The sequence below is a fragment of the Rhinoderma darwinii genome (genome assembly GCF_050947455.1).
Source record: "Rhinoderma darwinii isolate aRhiDar2 chromosome 5 unlocalized genomic scaffold, aRhiDar2.hap1 SUPER_5_unloc_7, whole genome shotgun sequence".
Classification (NCBI taxonomy): domain Eukaryota; kingdom Metazoa; phylum Chordata; class Amphibia; order Anura; family Rhinodermatidae; genus Rhinoderma; species Rhinoderma darwinii.
This window is the reverse complement of record NW_027461820.1, coordinates 850304-870159: the sequence shown is the minus strand read 5'-3', so window position 1 is coordinate 870159 and position 19856 is coordinate 850304. Positions and strand designations below refer to the sequence as shown.

Genomic DNA, 19856 nt, shown 5'->3' with positions numbered 1-19856 from the left:
TGTTTGCTGTTCCCCTACTCCACTCCACTATTTGACTGTTGTGCTGCATCAATCAATCAATCAATCAATCAATCAATCAATCAATCAATCAATCAATCAATCAATCAGTGGCTGGCTCAGGTGCAGCTCTTTAACTTACCTAAAAGGGAGGGCGGAGAGAAGACAAGGAAGGTGAATGAGGTGTTCCAATGTGAAATGCCGGAAACACAGAAACACAGACGACACACAACAAGAGGTGGCAATCTATTCATTAATTGCATTTAATCAATGAGCTCATTATCACTCATGCATTGTCCAACAGGTGTTGAAATAATGGGATTAAAAGGGGAGATCCCTTCAGAAAGACAGAAACAATAGCAAAGACAAAAAACACTTTTGGAATCTGCTTTTAGTCAACACATAAGGAAAGGGTGCACCGGTCCTGGAAATACTGCAATACCAGGTCAATGCGTGGAGTGGACAGAGCAAGCTCTATTTCCATCTCCCTGTTCTAAAAATCCATTTAATATATGGTCCCCAGATAGGGGACGTATCAGATATTAAACTGATAAGAACAGATACTACACTTGATCTTAGCCAAAAGGCCGAGAAGCGATAACCCGAACGGGCCGCGCGTTGCCCGAGCCTGCCCGATACTGCTGTTCAGCCCTTGCAGCGATTCAGCCTACTTCTAGGCAATTCCATGGGGCCCTGCAGGCTCACACACTCACAGCTACACGGGAGGTGAATAAAGGCCGGAGAGGAAGCCAGACAGGATTTGCTTCTTTTGCTTGCACCACAATGCAGTGCTGAAAGAGGAGGAATCTACATAAAAACGCCTTCCTGGCAACGCCCAAATGCCCTGCTGCCATGCAGATAAACACTGGCAGCGGCAGCAAGTGCATGCCCACAGCCACCCCTTGTTCCTTCACACCTTGTATCAGCTGTAATCCAGTCCAGTCCAGTGCTGCCTGCTGAGCAGCACTGACCAACACTGCCTGGGCCCAGGCTTTTATCTCTGAGGCCCCATTATGATGTCAGAAAGCTGGCTCTGGAATCCTGAGGGCTCCACTATGACACGTGCAAAGTTCCGTCTGAACTTTATATAAGACGGTGAGGCTCAGTCAGTCACTCAGTGTTGCCTGAGAGGGCAACACTGCAACAGCCGGCCGCCAGGCTGTCTTTTTTTTGCACAGCTAGTTGCCTCCAGGAGGCCACAAGAGGGAGACAAGGGACTGCAAAATGGAAAATAGGCATCCACCAACTTTACAGACAACTTCTCCTTGCTCCTACAACCTCCATCCTTGCACAGTTTGTTATTCTTCTAGGTAACATAGTAACAAATCCAAATTGCTGCTCTCTTTGTAGGCAAGCAAGGCTTTGTTGCAACTGCAATTCTTACTTCTTCTTGAAATGTAGGGACGACAGTACATTCCATCACATCCATCTAGTGTACACAGGTAGGTCCATTGTGGCGGGCAGGCGAGCGGGCGGGCTGCTTTATTGGCTGTTTGCTGTTCCCCTACTCCACTCCACTATTTGACTGTTGTGCTGCATCAATCAATCAATCAATCAATCAATCAATCAATCAATCAATCAATCAATCAATCAATCAATCAATCAGTGGCTGGCTCAGGTGCAGCTCTTTAACTTACCTAAAAGGGAGGGCGGAGAGAAGACAAGGAAGGTGAATGAGGTGTTCCAATGTGAAATGCCGGAAACACAGAAACACAGACGACACACAACAAGAGGTGGCAATCTATTCATTAATTGCATTTAATCAATGAGCTCATTATCACTCATGCATTGTCCAACAGGTGTTGAAATAATGGGATTAAAAGGGGAGATCCCTTCAGAAAGACAGAAACAATAGCAAAGACAAAAAACACTTTTGGAATCTGCTTTTAGTCAACACATAAGGAAAGGGTGCACCGGTCCTGGAAATACTGCAATACCAGGTCAATGCGTGGAGTGGACAGAGCAAGCTCTATTTCCATCTCCCTGTTCTAAAAATCCATTTAATATATGGTCCCCAGATAGGGGACGTATCAGATATTAAACTGATAAGAACAGATACTACACTTGATCTTAGCCAAAAGGCCGAGAAGCGATAACCCGAACGGGCCGCGCGTTGCCCGAGCCTGCCCGATACTGCTGTTCAGCCCTTGCAGCGATTCAGCCTACTTCTAGGCAATTCCATGGGGCCCTGCAGGCTCACACACTCACAGCTACACGGGAGGTGAATAAAGGCCGGAGAGGAAGCCAGACAGGATTTGCTTCTTTTGCTTGCACCACAATGCAGTGCTGAAAGAGGAGGAATCTACATAAAAACGCCTTCCTGGCAACGCCCAAATGCCCTGCTGCCATGCAGATAAACACTGGCAGCGGCAGCAAGTGCATGCCCACAGCCACCCCTTGTTCCTTCACACCTTGTATCAGCTGTAATCCAGTCCAGTCCAGTGCTGCCTGCTGAGCAGCACTGACCAACACTGCCTGGGCCCAGGCTTTTATCTCTGAGGCCCCATTATGATGTCAGAAAGCTGGCTCTGGAATCCTGAGGGCTCCACTATGACACGTGCAAAGTTCCGTCTGAACTTTATATAAGACGGTGAGGCTCAGTCAGTCACTCAGTGTTGCCTGAGAGGGCAACACTGCAACAGCCGGCCGCCAGGCTGTCTTTTTTTTGCACAGCTAGTTGCCTCCAGGAGGCCACAAGAGGGAGACAAGGGACTGCAAAATGGAAAATAGGCATCCACCAACTTTACAGACAACTTCTCCTTGCTCCTACAACCTCCATCCTTGCACAGTTTGTTATTCTTCTAGGTAACATAGTAACAAATCCAAATTGCTGCTCTCTTTGTAGGCAAGCAAGGCTTTGTTGCAACTGCAATTCTTACTTCTTCTTGAAATGTAGGGACGACAGTACATTCCATCACATCCATCTAGTGTACACAGGTAGGTCCATTGTGGCGGGCAGGCGAGCGGGCGGGCTGCTTTATTGGCTGTTTGCTGTTCCCCTACTCCACTCCACTATTTGACTGTTGTGCTGCATCAATCAATCAATCAATCAATCAATCAATCAATCAATCAATCAATCAATCAATCAATCAGTGGCTGGCTCAGGTGCAGCTCTTTAACTTACCTAAAAGGGAGGGCGGAGAGAAGACAAGGAAGGTGAATGAGGTGTTCCAATGTGAAATGCCGGAAACACAGAAACACAGACGACACACAACAAGAGGTGGCAATCTATTCATTAATTGCATTTAATCAATGAGCTCATTATCACTCATGCATTGTCCAACAGGTGTTGAAATAATGGGATTAAAAGGGGAGATCCCTTCAGAAAGACAGAAACAATAGCAAAGACAAAAAACACTTTTGGAATCTGCTTTTAGTCAACACATAAGGAAAGGGTGCACCGGTCCTGGAAATACTGCAATACCAGGTCAATGCGTGGAGTGGACAGAGCAAGCTCTATTTCCATCTCCCTGTTCTAAAAATCCATTTAATATATGGTCCCCAGATAGGGGACGTATCAGATATTAAACTGATAAGAACAGATACTACACTTGATCTTAGCCAAAAGGCCGAGAAGCGATAACCCGAACGGGCCGCGCGTTGCCCGAGCCTGCCCGATACTGCTGTTCAGCCCTTGCAGCGATTCAGCCTACTTCTAGGCAATTCCATGGGGCCCTGCAGGCTCACACACTCACAGCTACACGGGAGGTGAATAAAGGCCGGAGAGGAAGCCAGACAGGATTTGCTTCTTTTGCTTGCACCACAATGCAGTGCTGAAAGAGGAGGAATCTACATAAAAACGCCTTCCTGGCAACGCCCAAATGCCCTGCTGCCATGCAGATAAACACTGGCAGCGGCAGCAAGTGCATGCCCACAGCCACCCCTTGTTCCTTCACACCTTGTATCAGCTGTAATCCAGTCCAGTCCAGTGCTGCCTGCTGAGCAGCACTGACCAACACTGCCTGGGCCCAGGCTTTTATCTCTGAGGCCCCATTATGATGTCAGAAAGCTGGCTCTGGAATCCTGAGGGCTCCACTATGACACGTGCAAAGTTCCGTCTGAACTTTATATAAGACGGTGAGGCTCAGTCAGTCACTCAGTGTTGCCTGAGAGGGCAACACTGCAACAGCCGGCCGCCAGGCTGTCTTTTTTTTGCACAGCTAGTTGCCTCCAGGAGGCCACAAGAGGGAGACAAGGGACTGCAAAATGGAAAATAGGCATCCACCAACTTTACAGACAACTTCTCCTTGCTCCTACAACCTCCATCCTTGCACAGTTTGTTATTCTTCTAGGTAACATAGTAACAAATCCAAATTGCTGCTCTCTTTGTAGGCAAGCAAGGCTTTGTTGCAACTGCAATTCTTACTTCTTCTTGAAATGTAGGGACGACAGTACATTCCATCACATCCATCTAGTGTACACAGGTAGGTCCATTGTGGCGGGCAGGCGAGCGGGCGGGCTGCTTTATTGGCTGTTTGCTGTTCCCCTACTCCACTCCACTATTTGACTGTTGTGCTGCATCAATCAATCAATCAATCAATCAATCAATCAATCAGTGGCTGGCTCAGGTGTAGCTCTTTAACTTACCTAAAAGGGAGGGCGGAGAGAAGACAAGGAAGGTGAATGAGGTGTTCCAATGTGAAATGCCGGAAACACAGAAACACAGACGACACACAACAAGAGGTGGCAATCTATTCATTAATTGCATTTAATCAATGAGCTCATTATCACTCATGCATTGTCCAACAGGTGTTGAAATAATGGGATTAAAAGGGGAGATCCCTTCAGAAAGACAGAAACAATAGCAAAGACAAAAAACACTTTTGGAATCTGCTTTTAGTCAACACATAAGGAAAGGGTGCACCGGTCCTGGAAATACTGCAATACCAGGTCAATGCGTGGAGTGGACAGAGCAAGCTCTATTTCCATCTCCCTGTTCTAAAAATCCATTTAATATATGGTCCCCAGATAGGGGACGTATCAGATATTAAACTGATAAGAACAGATACTACACTTGATCTTAGCCAAAAGGCCGAGAAGCGATAACCCGAACGGGCCGCGCGTTGCCCGAGCCTGCCCGATACTGCTGTTCAGCCCTTGCAGCGATTCAGCCTACTTCTAGGCAATTCCATGGGGCCCTGCAGGCTCACACACTCACAGCTACACGGGAGGTGAATAAAGGCCGGAGAGGAAGCCAGACAGGATTTGCTTCTTTTGCTTGCACCACAATGCAGTGCTGAAAGAGGAGGAATCTACATAAAAACGCCTTCCTGGCAACGCCCAAATGCCCTGCTGCCATGCAGATAAACACTGGCAGCGGCAGCAAGTGCATGCCCACAGCCACCCCTTGTTCCTTCACACCTTGTATCAGCTGTAATCCAGTCCAGTCCAGTGCTGCCTGCTGAGCAGCACTGACCAACACTGCCTGGGCCCAGGCTTTTATCTCTGAGGCCCCATTATGATGTCAGAAAGCTGGCTCTGGAATCCTGAGGGCTCCACTATGACACGTGCAAAGTTCCGTCTGAACTTTATATAAGACGGTGAGGCTCAGTCAGTCACTCAGTGTTGCCTGAGAGGGCAACACTGCAACAGCCGGCCGCCAGGCTGTCTTTTTTTTGCACAGCTAGTTGCCTCCAGGAGGCCACAAGAGGGAGACAAGGGACTGCAAAATGGAAAATAGGCATCCACCAACTTTACAGACAACTTCTCCTTGCTCCTACAACCTCCATCCTTGCACAGTTTGTTATTCTTCTAGGGAACATAGTAACAAATCCAAATTGCTGCTCTCTTTGTAGGCAAGCAAGGCTTTGTTGCAACTGCAATTCTTACTTCTTCTTGAAATGTAGGGACGACAGTACATTCCATCACATCCATCTAGTGTACACAGGTAGGTCCATTGTGGCGGGCAGGCGAGCGGGCGGGCTGCTTTATTGGCTGTTTGCTGTTCCCCTACTCCACTCCACTATTTGACTGTTGTGCTGCATCAATCAATCAATCAATCAATCAATCAATCAATCAATCAATCAATCAATCAATCAGTGGCTGGCTCAGGTGCAGCTCTTTAACTTACCTAAAAGGGAGGGCGGAGAGAAGACAAGGAAGGTGAATGAGGTGTTCCAATGTGAAATGCCGGAAACACAGAAACACAGACGACACACAACAAGAGGTGGCAATCTATTCATTAATTGCATTTAATCAATGAGCTCATTATCACTCATGCATTGTCCAACAGGTGTTGAAATAATGGGATTAAAAGGGGAGATCCCTTCAGAAAGACAGAAACAATAGCAAAGACAAAAAACACTTTTGGAATCTGCTTTTAGTCAACACATAAGGAAAGGGTGCACTGGTCCTGGAAATACTGCAATACCAGGTCAATGCGTGGAGTGGACAGAGCAAGCTCTATTTCCATCTCCCTGTTCTAAAAATCCATTTAATATATGGTCCCCAGATAGGGGACGTATCAGATATTAAACTGATAAGAACAGATACTACACTTGATCTTAGCCAAAAGGCCGAGAAGCGATAACCCGAACGGGCCGCGCGTTGCCCGATCCTGCCCGATACTGCTGTTCAGCCCTTGCAGCGATTCAGCCTACTTCTAGGCAATTCCATGGGGCCCTGCAAGCTCACACACTCACAGCTACACGGGAGGTGAATAAAGGCCGGAGAGGAAGCCAGACAGGATTTGCTTCTTTTGCTTGCACCACAATGCAGTGCTGAAAGAGGAGGAATCTACATAAAAACGCCTTCCTGGCAACGCCCAAATGCCCTGCTGCCATGCAGATAAACACTGGCAGCGGCAGCAAGTGCATGCCCACAGCCACCCCTTGTTCCTTCACACCTTGTATCAGCTGTAATCCAGTCCAGTCCAGTGCTGCCTGCTGAGCAGCACTGACCAACACTGCCTGGGCCCAGGCTTTTATCTCTGAGGCCCCATTATGATGTCAGAAAGCTGGCTCTGGAATCCTGAGGGCTCCACTATGACACGTGCAAAGTTCCGTCTGAACTTTATATAAGACGGTGAGGCTCAGTCAGTCACTCAGTGTTGCCTGAGAGGGCAACACTGCAACAGCCGGCCGCCAGGCTGTCTTTTTTTTGCACAGCTAGTTGCCTCCAGGAGGCCACAAGAGGGAGACAAGGGACTGCAAAATGGAAAATAGGCATCCACCAACTTTACAGACAACTTCTCCTTGCTCCAACAACCTCCATCCTTGCACAGTTTGTTATTCTTCTAGGTAACATAGTAACAAATCCAAATTGCTGCTCTCTTTGTAGGCAAGCAAGGCTTTGTTGCAACTGCAATTCTTACTTCTTCTTGAAATGTAGGGACGACAGTACATTCCATCACATCCATCTAGTGTACACAGGTAGGTCCATTGTGGCGGGCAGGCGAGCGGGCGGGCTGCTTTATTGGCTGTTTGCTGTTCCCCTACTCCACTCCACTATTTGACTGTTGTGCTGCATCAATCAATCAATCAATCAATCAATCAATCAATCAATCAATCAATCAATCAATCAATCAATCAATCAATCAATCAGTGGCTGGCTCAGGTGCAGCTCTTTAACTTACCTAAAAGGGAGGGCGGAGAGAAGACAAGGAAGGTGAATGAGGTGTTCCAATGTGAAATGCCGGAAACACAGAAACACAGACGACACACAACAAGAGGTGGCAATCTATTCATTAATTGCATTTAATCAATGAGCTCATTATCACTCATGCATTGTCCAACAGGTGTTGAAATAATGGGATTAAAAGGGGAGATCCCTTCAGAAAGACAGAAACAATAGCAAAGACAAAAAACACTTTTGGAATCTGCTTTTAGTCAACACATAAGGAAAGGGTGCACCGGTCCTGGAAATACTGCAATACCAGGTCAATGCGTGGAGTGGACAGAGCAAGCTCTATTTCCATCTCCCTGTTCTAAAAATCCATTTAATATATGGTCCCCAGATAGGGGACGTATCAGATATTAAACTGATAAGAACAGATACTACACTTGATCTTAGCCAAAAGGCCGAGAAGCGATAACCCGAACGGGCCGCGCGTTGCCCGAGCCTGCCCGATACTGCTGTTCAGCCCTTGCAGCGATTCAGCCTACTTCTAGGCAATTCCATGGGGCCCTGCAGGCTCACACACTCACAGCTACACGGGAGGTGAATAAAGGCCGGAGAGGAAGCCAGACAGGATTTGCTTCTTTTGCTTGCACCACAATGCAGTGCTGAAAGAGGAGGAATCTACATAAAAACGCCTTCCTGGCAACGCCCAAATGCCCTGCTGCCATGCAGATAAACACTGGCAGCGGCAGCAAGTGCATGCCCACAGCCACCCCTTGTTCCTTCACACCTTGTATCAGCTGTAATCCAGTCCAGTCCAGTGCTGCCTGCTGAGCAGCACTGACCAACACTGCCTGGGCCCAGGCTTTTATCTCTGAGGCCCCATTATGATGTCAGAAAGCTGGCTCTGGAATCCTGAGGGCTCCACTATGACACGTGCAAAGTTCCGTCTGAACTTTATATAAGACGGTGAGGCTCAGTCAGTCACTCAGTGTTGCCTGAGAGGGCAACACTGCAACAGCCGGCCGCCAGGCTGTCTTTTTTTTGCACAGCTAGTTGCCTCCAGGAGGCCACAAGAGGGAGACAAGGGACTGCAAAATGGAAAATAGGCATCCACCAACTTTACAGACAACTTCTCCTTGCTCCTACAACCTCCATCCTTGCACAGTTTGTTATTCTTCTAGGTAACATAGTAACAAATCCAAATTGCTGCTCTCTTTGTAGGCAAGCAAGGCTTTGTTGCAACTGCAATTCTTACTTCTTCTTGAAATGTAGGGACGACAGTACATTCCATCACATCCATCTAGTGTACACAGGTAGGTCCATTGTGGCGGGCAGGCGAGCGGGCGGGCTGCTTTATTGGCTGTTTGCTGTTCCCCTACTCCACTCCACTATTTGACTGTTGTGCTGCATCAATCAATCAATCAATCAATCAATCAATCAATCAATCAGTGGCTGGCTCAGGTGTAGCTCTTTAACTTACCTAAAAGGGAGGGCGGAGAGAAGACAAGGAAGGTGAATGAGGTGTTCCAATGTGAAATGCCGGAAACACAGAAACACAGACGACACACAACAAGAGGTGGCAATCTATTCATTAATTGCATTTAATCAATGAGCTCATTATCACTCATGCATTGTCCAACAGGTGTTGAAATAATGGGATTAAAAGGGGAGATCCCTTCAGAAAGACAGAAACAATAGCAAAGACAAAAAACACTTTTGGAATCTGCTTTTAGTCAACACATAAGGAAAGGGTGCACCGGTCCTGGAAATACTGCAATACCAGGTCAATGCGTGGAGTGGACAGAGCAAGCTCTATTTCCATCTCCCTGTTCTAAAAATCCATTTAATATATGGTCCCCAGATAGGGGACGTATCAGATATTAAACTGATAAGAACAGATACTACACTTGATCTTAGCCAAAAGGCCGAGAAGCGATAACCCGAACGGGCCGCGCGTTGCCCGAGCCTGCCCGATACTGCTGTTCAGCCCTTGCAGCGATTCAGCCTACTTCTAGGCAATTCCATGGGGCCCTGCAGGCTCACACACTCACAGCTACACGGGAGGTGAATAAAGGCCGGAGAGGAAGCCAGACAGGATTTGCTTCTTTTGCTTGCACCACAATGCAGTGCTGAAAGAGGAGGAATCTACATAAAAACGCCTTCCTGGCAACGCCCAAATGCCCTGCTGCCATGCAGATAAACACTGGCAGCGGCAGCAAGTGCATGCCCACAGCCACCCCTTGTTCCTTCACACCTTGTATCAGCTGTAATCCAGTCCAGTCCAGTGCTGCCTGCTGAGCAGCACTGACCAACACTGCCTGGGCCCAGGCTTTTATCTCTGAGGCCCCATTATGATGTCAGAAAGCTGGCTCTGGAATCCTGAGGGCTCCACTATGACACGTGCAAAGTTCCGTCTGAACTTTATATAAGACGGTGAGGCTCAGTCAGTCACTCAGTGTTGCCTGAGAGGGCAACACTGCAACAGCCGGCCGCCAGGCTGTCTTTTTTTTGCACAGCTAGTTGCCTCCAGGAGGCCACAAGAGGGAGACAAGGGACTGCAAAATGGAAAATAGGCATCCACCAACTTTACAGACAACTTCTCCTTGCTCCTACAACCTCCATCCTTGCACAGTTTGTTATTCTTCTAGGGAACATAGTAACAAATCCAAATTGCTGCTCTCTTTGTAGGCAAGCAAGGCTTTGTTGCAACTGCAATTCTTACTTCTTCTTGAAATGTAGGGACGACAGTACATTCCATCACATCCATCTAGTGTACACAGGTAGGTCCATTGTGGCGGGCAGGCGAGCGGGCGGGCTGCTTTATTGGCTGTTTGCTGTTCCCCTACTCCACTCCACTATTTGACTGTTGTGCTGCATCAATCAATCAATCAATCAATCAATCAATCAATCAATCAATCAGTGGCTGGCTCAGGTGCAGCTCTTTAACTTACCTAAAAGGGAGGGCGGAGAGAAGACAAGGAAGGTGAATGAGGTGTTCCAATGTGAAATGCCGGAAACACAGAAACACAGACGACACACAACAAGAGGTGGCAATCTATTCATTAATTGCATTTAATCAATGAGCTCATTATCACTCATGCATTGTCCAACAGGTGTTGAAATAATGGGATTAAAAGGGGAGATCCCTTCAGAAAGACAGAAACAATAGCAAAGACAAAAAACACTTTTGGAATCTGCTTTTAGTCAACACATAAGGAAAGGGTGCACTGGTCCTGGAAATACTGCAATACCAGGTCAATGCGTGGAGTGGACAGAGCAAGCTCTATTTCCATCTCCCTGTTCTAAAAATCCATTTAATATATGGTCCCCAGATAGGGGACGTATCAGATATTAAACTGATAAGAACAGATACTACACTTGATCTTAGCCAAAAGGCCGAGAAGCGATAACCCGAACGGGCCGCGCGTTGCCCGATCCTGCCCGATACTGCTGTTCAGCCCTTGCAGCGATTCAGCCTACTTCTAGGCAATTCCATGGGGCCCTGCAAGCTCACACACTCACAGCTACACGGGAGGTGAATAAAGGCCGGAGAGGAAGCCAGACAGGATTTGCTTCTTTTGCTTGCACCACAATGCAGTGCTGAAAGAGGAGGAATCTACATAAAAACGCCTTCCTGGCAACGCCCAAATGCCCTGCTGCCATGCAGATAAACACTGGCAGCGGCAGCAAGTGCATGCCCACAGCCACCCCTTGTTCCTTCACACCTTGTATCAGCTGTAATCCAGTCCAGTCCAGTGCTGCCTGCTGAGCAGCACTGACCAACACTGCCTGGGTCCGGGCTTTTATCTCTGAGGCCCCATTATGATGTCAGAAAGCTGGCTCTGGAATCCTGAGGGCTCCACTATGACACGTGCAAAGTTCCGTCTGAACTTTATATAAGACGGTGAGGCTCAGTCAGTCACTCAGTGTTGCCTGAGAGGGCAACACTGCAACAGCCGGCCGCCAGGCTGTCTTTTTTTTGCACAGCTAGTTGCCTCCAGGAGGCCACAAGAGGGAGACAAGGGACTGCAAAATGGAAAATAGGCATCCACCAACTTTACAGACAACTTCTCCTTGCTCCAACAACCTCCATCCTTGCACAGTTTGTTATTCTTCTAGGTAACATAGTAACAAATCCAAATTGCTGCTCTCTTTGTAGGCAAGCAAGGCTTTGTTGCAACTGCAATTCTTACTTCTTCTTGAAATGTAGGGACGACAGTACATTCCATCACATCCATCTAGTGTACACAGGTAGGTCCATTGTGGCGGGCAGGCGAGCGGGCGGGCTGCTTTATTGGCTGTTTGCTGTTCCCCTACTCCACTCCACTATTTGACTGTTGTGCTGCATCAATCAATCAATCAATCAATCAATCAATCAATCAATCAATCAATCAATCAATCAATCAATCAGTGGCTGGCTCAGGTGCAGCTCTTTAACTTACCTAAAAGGGAGGGCGGAGAGAAGACAAGGAAGGTGAATGAGGTGTTCCAATGTGAAATGCCGGAAACACAGAAACACAGACGACACACAACAAGAGGTGGCAATCTATTCATTAATTGCATTTAATCAATGAGCTCATTATCACTCATGCATTGTCCAACAGGTGTTGAAATAATGGGATTAAAAGGGGAGATCCCTTCAGAAAGACAGAAACAATAGCAAAGACAAAAAACACTTTTGGAATCTGCTTTTAGTCAACACATAAGGAAAGGGTGCACCGGTCCTGGAAATACTGCAATACCAGGTCAATGCGTGGAGTGGACAGAGCAAGCTCTATTTCCATCTCCCTGTTCTAAAAATCCATTTAATATATGGTCCCCAGATAGGGGACGTATCAGATATTAAACTGATAAGATCAGATACTACACTTGATCTTAGCCAAAAGGCCGAGAAGCGATAACCCGAACGGGCCGCGCGTTGCCCGAGCCTGCCCGATACTGCTATTCAGCCCTTGCAGCGATTCAGCCTACTTCTAGGCAATTCCATGGGGCCCTGCAGGCTCACACACTCACAGCTACACGGGAGGTGAATAAAGGCCGGAGAGGAAGCCAGACAGGATTTGCTTCTTTTGCTTGCACCACAATGCAGTGCTGAAAGAGGAGGAATCTACATAAAAACGCCTTCCTGGCAACGCCCAAATGCCCTGCTGCCATGCAGATAAACACTGGCAGCGGCAGCAAGTGCATGCCCACAGCCACCCCTTGTTCCTTCACACCTTGTATCAGCTGTAATCCAGTCCAGTCCAGTGCTGCCTGCTGAGCAGCACTGACCAACACTGCCTGGGCCCAGGCTTTTATCTCTGAGGCCCCATTATGATGTCAGAAAGCTGGCTCTGGAATCCTGAGGGCTCCACTATGACACGTGCAAAGTTCCGTCTGAACTTTATATAAGACGGTGAGGCTCAGTCAGTCACTCAGTGTTGCCTGAGAGGGCAACACTGCAACAGCCGGCCGCCAGGCTGTCTTTTTTTTGCACAGCTAGTTGCCTCCAGGAGGCCACAAGAGGGAGACAAGGGACTGCAAAATGGAAAATAGGCATCCACCAACTTTACAGACAACTTCTCCTTGCTCCTACAACCTCCATCCTTGCACAGTTTGTTATTCTTCTAGGTAACATAGTAACAAATCCAAATTGCTGCTCTCTTTGTAGGCAAGCAAGGCTTTGTTGCAACTGCAATTCTTACTTCTTCTTGAAATGTAGGGACGACAGTACATTCCATCACATCCATCTAGTGTACACAGGTAGGTCCATTGTGGCGGGCAGGCGAGCGGGCGGGCTGCTTTATTGGCTGTTTGCTGTTCCCCTACTCCACTCCACTATTTGACTGTTGTGCTGCATCAATCAATCAATCAATCAATCAATCAATCAATCAATCAATCAATCAATCAATCAGTGGCTGGCTCAGGTGCAGCTCTTTAACTTACCTAAAAGGGAGGGCGGAGAGAAGACAAGGAAGGTGAATGAGGTGTTCCAATGTGAAATGCCGGAAACACAGAAACACAGACGACACACAACAAGAGGTGGCAATCTATTCATTAATTGCATTTAATCAATGAGCTCATTATCACTCATGCATTGTCCAACAGGTGTTGAAATAATGGGATTAAAAGGGGAGATCCCTTCAGAAAGACAGAAACAATAGCAAAGACAAAAAACACTTTTGGAATCTGCTTTTAGTCAACACATAAGGAAAGGGTGCACCGGTCCTGGAAATACTGCAATACCAGGTCAATGCGTGGAGTGGACAGAGCAAGCTCTATTTCCATCTCCCTGTTCTAAAAATCCATTTAATATATGGTCCCCAGATAGGGGACGTATCAGATATTAAACTGATAAGAACAGATTTTTTTTTATTTTTTTTTACAAAAGTTTTTATTGATCAATTGAACCAAAATACAAGTACAATATACATCATAATACAATCAGAGCAATGTCAGTGTCATACAATCGTTTCAGTTCACACAAGTAATGTACAAAATAATCACACCCAATGTTTCCATTTCTTAACCTTCCAGATCCCCTCAGAATCTGACCCAGAACGTTTACAATCAAGCTTGTACATAAAATACAATCTACTGAGAAACAATTTAATACAGTCATCAACAGACATTTTGTCTTTTTTATAAACCAGAATATTTCGTGAGTCCCATAAAGTTTCACGCAGGGCAATAGTGAACATCCACACTAGTCTGTGTTGCACAGACATTGTAAGGCCTACCCCATAAAGTAACATGCTGACAGAGGCAGAAGAGATGCCAGTAAGTTCTAAAAACAAACGCTTTAACTTAGTAATGACTTGTTTGGCATAGGGACAACCATAAAGCAAGTGAAATACGGTTTCTATGTCACCGCAATTTTCCCTCGGACACTGTTCAGATGGCGCCATATCTCTGCGTTTTAAGAACGCCTTTGTTGGAAGAGCCTCATGAAAGGATAACCATGTCACCTCCCTTTGTTTGGGTGACACTGGCAAAGCACTGACCATTTTCCATGCATTTTTAGCCTGAGAGCTAGACAGGTCAGCTATGTTCGTTACAATTTCATCCTTCCGGTACCATTTCAGAATATGACTTTTACTGGTGCTTAATAATCCCAAGGATTCTAGATTATATTTATTCTTGAAATATTGTAGTGCAAAGTAAAAAGGAGGCGCAACAAAGGCCCAAGGTTTGGTTCTATCTAACGGTATCCAACCCCATTTATGAAACATCCAGCCACCCAAATATCGGATCATGTGACCGGCCCATCTTTTAGATAGTACTAACTTGTGTATTAATAACCAGTAGTGCATGTGAGATAGAAAAGCAATGTCAGGAAAATGTAGACCACCGTTAATGGGTAATTTCAGACATTTGACACGAGCAACTTTCTCAGCTTTTGAGCCCCATAGAAAGATACACAATATTCTGGTCATTTGCTGTATCCACCTGCTGGAGGGAGTGAAAACACAGGTGAGATAAAAAATCATGGGCAAGATGACTGCCTTTATTATGAGCACCTTCCCAAAAAGAGACATTTGTCTGGTCTTATAGAAGTTCAGCTTCTGTGTTACTCTTTCACCCAACTTCTGAAAGGATTGGCTACCTTTTAACGCCTGATCATAATGAACCCCCAGAATAGTCAGTCCCTGTGGGTCATGGGGCACCTGTGTGTCTTGTACAGGTGTGACAGCCGCAAACGTTGAGTATTTGCATTTATCCCAGTTTACAGACATGGCAGACACATTACAGAAAATACGTAAATGTAATTTTGCTCTATTCAGGTCCGCTTGGGATGTGTTAACCAACACCACATCATCCATATAGGCCAGTAATTTTACTGCCTCACCTTGAGACCCTGGGAGAAAGAAACCTTTTATTATTTTATCTTTAATAACAGACTGAATAAAAGTTTCCATGACACTTATGAAAAGTACTGGCGACAAAGGGCACCCCTGTCGCACCCCAGAAGAAACCGTGAAAGGGTCGCCTAGGGAACCATTAACTTGAACACAGCTAGTAACCTCCGAATACATACTTTGAATGACTCGCAGCATCTGTGCAGGGATACCAAAAGCACGTAAAACAGAAAATAAAAATTGATGTGAAACTGTGTCATACGCTTTTTGCAGATCAATGGAAGTAAGAACCAATAGCGAACGATTAGATAAAGACATATGAATAATATCCCTAACTAGCAAAAGGTTTTCATGAATACGCCTACCAGGCACTGCACATGTCTGAGCAGGCCCGATAAGATCTGGTAACACAGCGCTAAGTCTGGATGTGAGAATTTTCGCCACCACCTTATAATCAACATTGAGTAAAGTAATAGGGCGCCAGTTTTTGACATCCCTACGGTCACCCTTCTTATACAATAAAGTAATCACTCCATTCTTCATAGAAGCAGATAATTCCCCTGTAGAAATAATCAAGTGAATGATTTGGACAACAACAATTTTGATGATGTCCCAAAAGGTAATATAAAATTCCTTAGATAATCCATCTAAACCTGGGGTCTTATTATTCTGCATGGACTTTAAGGTATTCAGAACTTCTTCCTCCGTCACAGGTGCCACTAAGGAGGGGACAGCGGTATCATGGACCTGCTTATCAAGGACAGAACAATAGTCATCAATTTCTTCACTTGAAGCAGCATCACGATTAGAATACAATGCAGAGTAAAAGTTAGATATAACAGGTCCCACACCTGGGCCCTGCACCTCATTGCCTTGGTCATCTAAAACAGTTTTGAACACAGAATGAACACGAACAGATTTTTTAAAGAAATACCTGGTGCAGCACTCATTTTCCTCCATATGCTGCACCTTAGCACGAAACATAATGCTTTTACCCCGTCGGGCAAGGGTGTCATTGAAAGCCTGTTTGGCAGTTTGTAATTCGTCATAAACATCAATCCCTTCTCTTTGTAATTTACCCAAAACCACAAGGTTGTTGATTAGTTTGGTATATTGCCTTCTATGCTGCTTGGCCAAACTTCTGCCGTAACGCTGGAAGAAGGAGGCAACATTTACTTTTATCCAATCCCACCACAACAGAGGTGAGGCGAAGGAGGTTTCCTTTGAAACCCATACATTAAATTGCATTTCAAACAATTTATGAACATCGGGTTCCCCTAAAAGTAAGTTGTTGAGTTTCCAAAACCCCTTGCCTTGCACAATGGCACCTTGTAAGGACACATCACATAATAAACCCACATGGTCAGAAAAACCAACATTAACAATGGAAAATTGCATAACTGTAAAATGAGATGTGCAAAACATAAAGTCAATGCGTGATTTCACCTTGCCATGATCAGCATAGTAGGTGTAAATAGGGTCAGAGTGATGTGGAACAGCACAAATGTCCTTTAAGGAGAAATCCTGTAAGATAGAATTTAGCAAAGTTCCAGTGCTGTCCAGTTTACAGTTATTTGTAGTACCACAGCGCCCTCTAGTGTCAATGATACTATTGAAATCTCCTGCAAGTACAGTTGGTAAAGTACCTGGCAGGAAAACCTTTAAATTATGAAAAAATTCTAAACGGTCAGCCTTATTTGCAGGGGCATAAACATTAAATAATCGAAAAGGAGTCCCGGACAAGTCCATGTCGAGTTGCTGAAGCCGACCTGGTATTAAAACAGTATGATGGAAACAGTTTATCACAGAAGATTTGAGAAGAACCCCGACTCCAGTATTTCTAGTTAAGTCTGAAGGAGCCCAGTAAGCTGGCCCAGCTTGCCACTCCAAATTAGAGGGCATAACATTTAAAGCACATTCCTGGAGGCAAATCAGGTCCACAGGCTGAGTACGTAAAAAGTCTAAAACAGCAGCCCGTCTGTTTGTCGAGGCAATACCCCTGACATTTAGGGAAAGCACCCGTAACATTAGAATAAACTATATACAGTTAAAAAGTACTAAAACAGTCAAGGAGGGCCTTCGGAAAAGCCACATACCTCCTGTAGAAGTTGAACGCCAACGGAGTCCAGAAATTCGGAAGACGGGGAAATTAGAGGCGGGTCCTGGTGATGCGGAAGAGCCGTGTCCTCTTCAGAAGAGCAGGATAAGGCACTGTAGCGGTTGGGACTGGCAATGGAGTCCATCATCTTTTTCTTTGGAGGGCCTGCTCCGTCCTTACCAGGCTTGCGACGGGCCTTCACAACGGAGAAAACAGATCGATCTAGATCCTGATGGGGAGTAGGTGATATCACAGACCCAGAGGTAGTGGGTGCAGAGAGGTCCATACCCGCCGGCTCTGTATCCGCCCATACGATGGTCATGCCACTTTCCTCTGTGTCGGACTGGAAAGAAGAAAGGAACTCTTCAATCTCTGTAGCAGATGATGCGGTGTGCTGTGGCGAGGGAGCCTCAACCCTTGGAGCAGGGGAGACCTCAGCCGGCTTCTGCAGCTCTGTAACCTGGCTCAACGAAGAAGAAGCTGGAACAGCATCCGTCTGGGAAACAGCAGGCAAGTCCTTCAGAGAATCTGATGTAGAAGCTGGCACCAGGCCAGGACAATTCAGAGGCGGCAAGAGGGTCAGAGCCTGGGCCATAGGTAGCTCATTTGCGGGTGCCTCAGGCTCTGCCTCTGCCAGCTGGACCTCCAGGAAGATGGGCCCTCGTCCCGATCGGGCGGCATCAGCGTAGCTACGATTCGTCATCATTCCTCTGGGGCAGGCTCGCACCAAATGTTCTTTGGAGCCACACAGGTCACAGGTGCGAGGTTGGGAACAGTGCCCAGCATCATGGCTCGCGCTTCCACAGTTCCGGCAGCAGCGACCAGTCGGGCAGGACTCCTTGGTGTGCCCGAAGTTGAGACACTGCCTGCAGTACTTGGGCTGGCCTGGGTAGACCAGATATCCTCTGTTTCCTCCAAGGGAGAAGGAGGCAGGAGGGTGACAAACTCCACCGATTCCCTCAGGGTCTGGACGAAATCTCACCCAGAAACGAAGCTTGCCGTTGGGGATCCCGAAGACGTTCCTCAGCTTGTTGCCTCCTCTGACGCTGCTACAGTATCGCTGCAGGAAGGCCACCACATGCGCCAGCTCCGTGAAGGGGTTGAAAAGGTGGAGGGTAATCGGCTTCTCATCCATCTGGAACAGCGGTATCAGGAGGAAATCCGTCAGCTCCGGCTCAGTCAGCAGCTTTTTGCTTTTTTCAAAGACAGTCAGGCATTGTCCGTTTGTCTCAAAAGAGACATCGAAAAAGCCTTGGGCAGCACTGTCTTGAAGGCAGAAAATGTCAGTCGCTCTGAGTTTCAGCATCCTGAAAAGGACGGTCTGAACGAAAGGTCCAAGCTCATATCTTCGGTTGCAGTCTGGCTTTACCAGGAAGCGGATGGTATTTCGGATCCCCTGAGCCTCCATATCACCAGCCAGTGAAGTTCGATCCACTATCTTAGCCAAAAGGCCGAGAAGCGATAACCCGAACGGGCCGCGCGTTGCCCGAGCCTGCCCGATACTGCTGTTCAGCCCTTGCAGCGATTCAGCCTACTTCTAGGCAATTCCATGGGGCCCTGCAGTCTCACACACTCACAGCTACACGGGAGGTGAATAAAGGCCGGAGAGGAAGCCAGACAGGATTTGCTTCTTTTGCTTGCACCACAATGCAGTGCTGAAAGAGGAGGAATCTACATAAAAACGCCTTCCTGGCAACGCCCAAATGCCCTGCTGCCATGCAGATAAACACTGGCAGCGGCAGCAAGTGCATGCCCACAGCCACCCCTTGTTCCTTCACACCTTGTATCAGCTGTAATCCAGTCCAGTCCAGTGCTGCCTGCTGAGCAGCACTGACCAACACTGCCTGGGCCCAGGCTTTTATCTCTGAGGCCCCATTATGATGTCAGAAAGCTGGCTCTGGAATCCTGAGGGCTCCACTATGACACGTGCAAAGTTCCGTCTGAACTTTATATAAGACGGTGAGGCTCAGTCAGTCACTCAGTGTTGCCTGAGAGGGCAACACTGCAACAGCCGGCCGCCAGGCTGTCTTTTTTTTGCACAGCTAGTTGCCTCCAGGAGGCCACAAGAGGGAGACAAGGGACTGCAAAATGGAAAATAGGCATCCACCAACTTTACAGACAACTTCTCCTTGCTCCTACAACCTCCATCCTTGCACAGTTTGTTATTCTTCTAGGTAACATAGTAACAAATCCAAATTGCTGCTCTCTTTGTAGGCAAGCAAGGCTTTGTTGCAACTGCAATTCTTACTTCTTCTTGAAATGTAGGGACGACAGTACATTCCATCACATCCATCTAGTGTACACAGGTAGGTCCATTGTGGCGGGCAGGCGAGCGGGCGGGCTGCTTTATTGGCTGTTTGCTG

General features: G+C 46.9%; 10 non-coding genes across 10 annotated transcripts; all 10 read right to left on the bottom strand.

The window, feature by feature from the left end:
- Nucleotides 1-405: 405 nt before the first annotated feature.
- Nucleotides 406-596, bottom strand: LOC142697164 (U2 spliceosomal RNA). The gene has a single exon (XR_012864984.1). It is a non-coding gene; the product is annotated as a U2 spliceosomal RNA (small nuclear RNA).
- Nucleotides 597-1900: 1304 nt separating this feature from the next.
- On the bottom strand, nucleotides 1901-2091 carry LOC142697162 (U2 spliceosomal RNA). The gene has a single exon (XR_012864983.1). It is a non-coding gene; the product is annotated as a U2 spliceosomal RNA (small nuclear RNA).
- A 1296-nt stretch (nucleotides 2092-3387) lies between these two features.
- On the bottom strand, nucleotides 3388-3578 carry LOC142697161 (U2 spliceosomal RNA). Its single transcript, XR_012864982.1, has one exon. It is a non-coding gene; the product is annotated as a U2 spliceosomal RNA (small nuclear RNA).
- Nucleotides 3579-4850: 1272 nt separating this feature from the next.
- LOC142697160 (U2 spliceosomal RNA) lies at nucleotides 4851-5041 on the bottom strand. The gene has a single exon (XR_012864981.1). It is a non-coding gene; the product is annotated as a U2 spliceosomal RNA (small nuclear RNA).
- Nucleotides 5042-6333: 1292 nt separating this feature from the next.
- Nucleotides 6334-6524, bottom strand: LOC142696857 (U2 spliceosomal RNA). Its single transcript, XR_012864707.1, has one exon. It is a non-coding gene; the product is annotated as a U2 spliceosomal RNA (small nuclear RNA).
- Nucleotides 6525-7836: 1312 nt separating this feature from the next.
- On the bottom strand, nucleotides 7837-8027 carry LOC142697159 (U2 spliceosomal RNA). Its single transcript, XR_012864980.1, has one exon. It is a non-coding gene; the product is annotated as a U2 spliceosomal RNA (small nuclear RNA).
- Nucleotides 8028-9303: 1276 nt separating this feature from the next.
- LOC142697157 (U2 spliceosomal RNA) lies at nucleotides 9304-9494 on the bottom strand. The gene has a single exon (XR_012864978.1). It is a non-coding gene; the product is annotated as a U2 spliceosomal RNA (small nuclear RNA).
- Nucleotides 9495-10774: 1280 nt separating this feature from the next.
- On the bottom strand, nucleotides 10775-10965 carry LOC142696734 (U2 spliceosomal RNA). The gene has a single exon (XR_012864596.1). It is a non-coding gene; the product is annotated as a U2 spliceosomal RNA (small nuclear RNA).
- A 1300-nt stretch (nucleotides 10966-12265) lies between these two features.
- On the bottom strand, nucleotides 12266-12456 carry LOC142696595 (U2 spliceosomal RNA). Its single transcript, XR_012864476.1, has one exon. It is a non-coding gene; the product is annotated as a U2 spliceosomal RNA (small nuclear RNA).
- A 1292-nt stretch (nucleotides 12457-13748) lies between these two features.
- LOC142696618 (U2 spliceosomal RNA) lies at nucleotides 13749-13931 on the bottom strand. The gene has a single exon (XR_012864493.1). It is a non-coding gene; the product is annotated as a U2 spliceosomal RNA (small nuclear RNA).
- Nucleotides 13932-19856: the final 5925 nt, after the last annotated feature.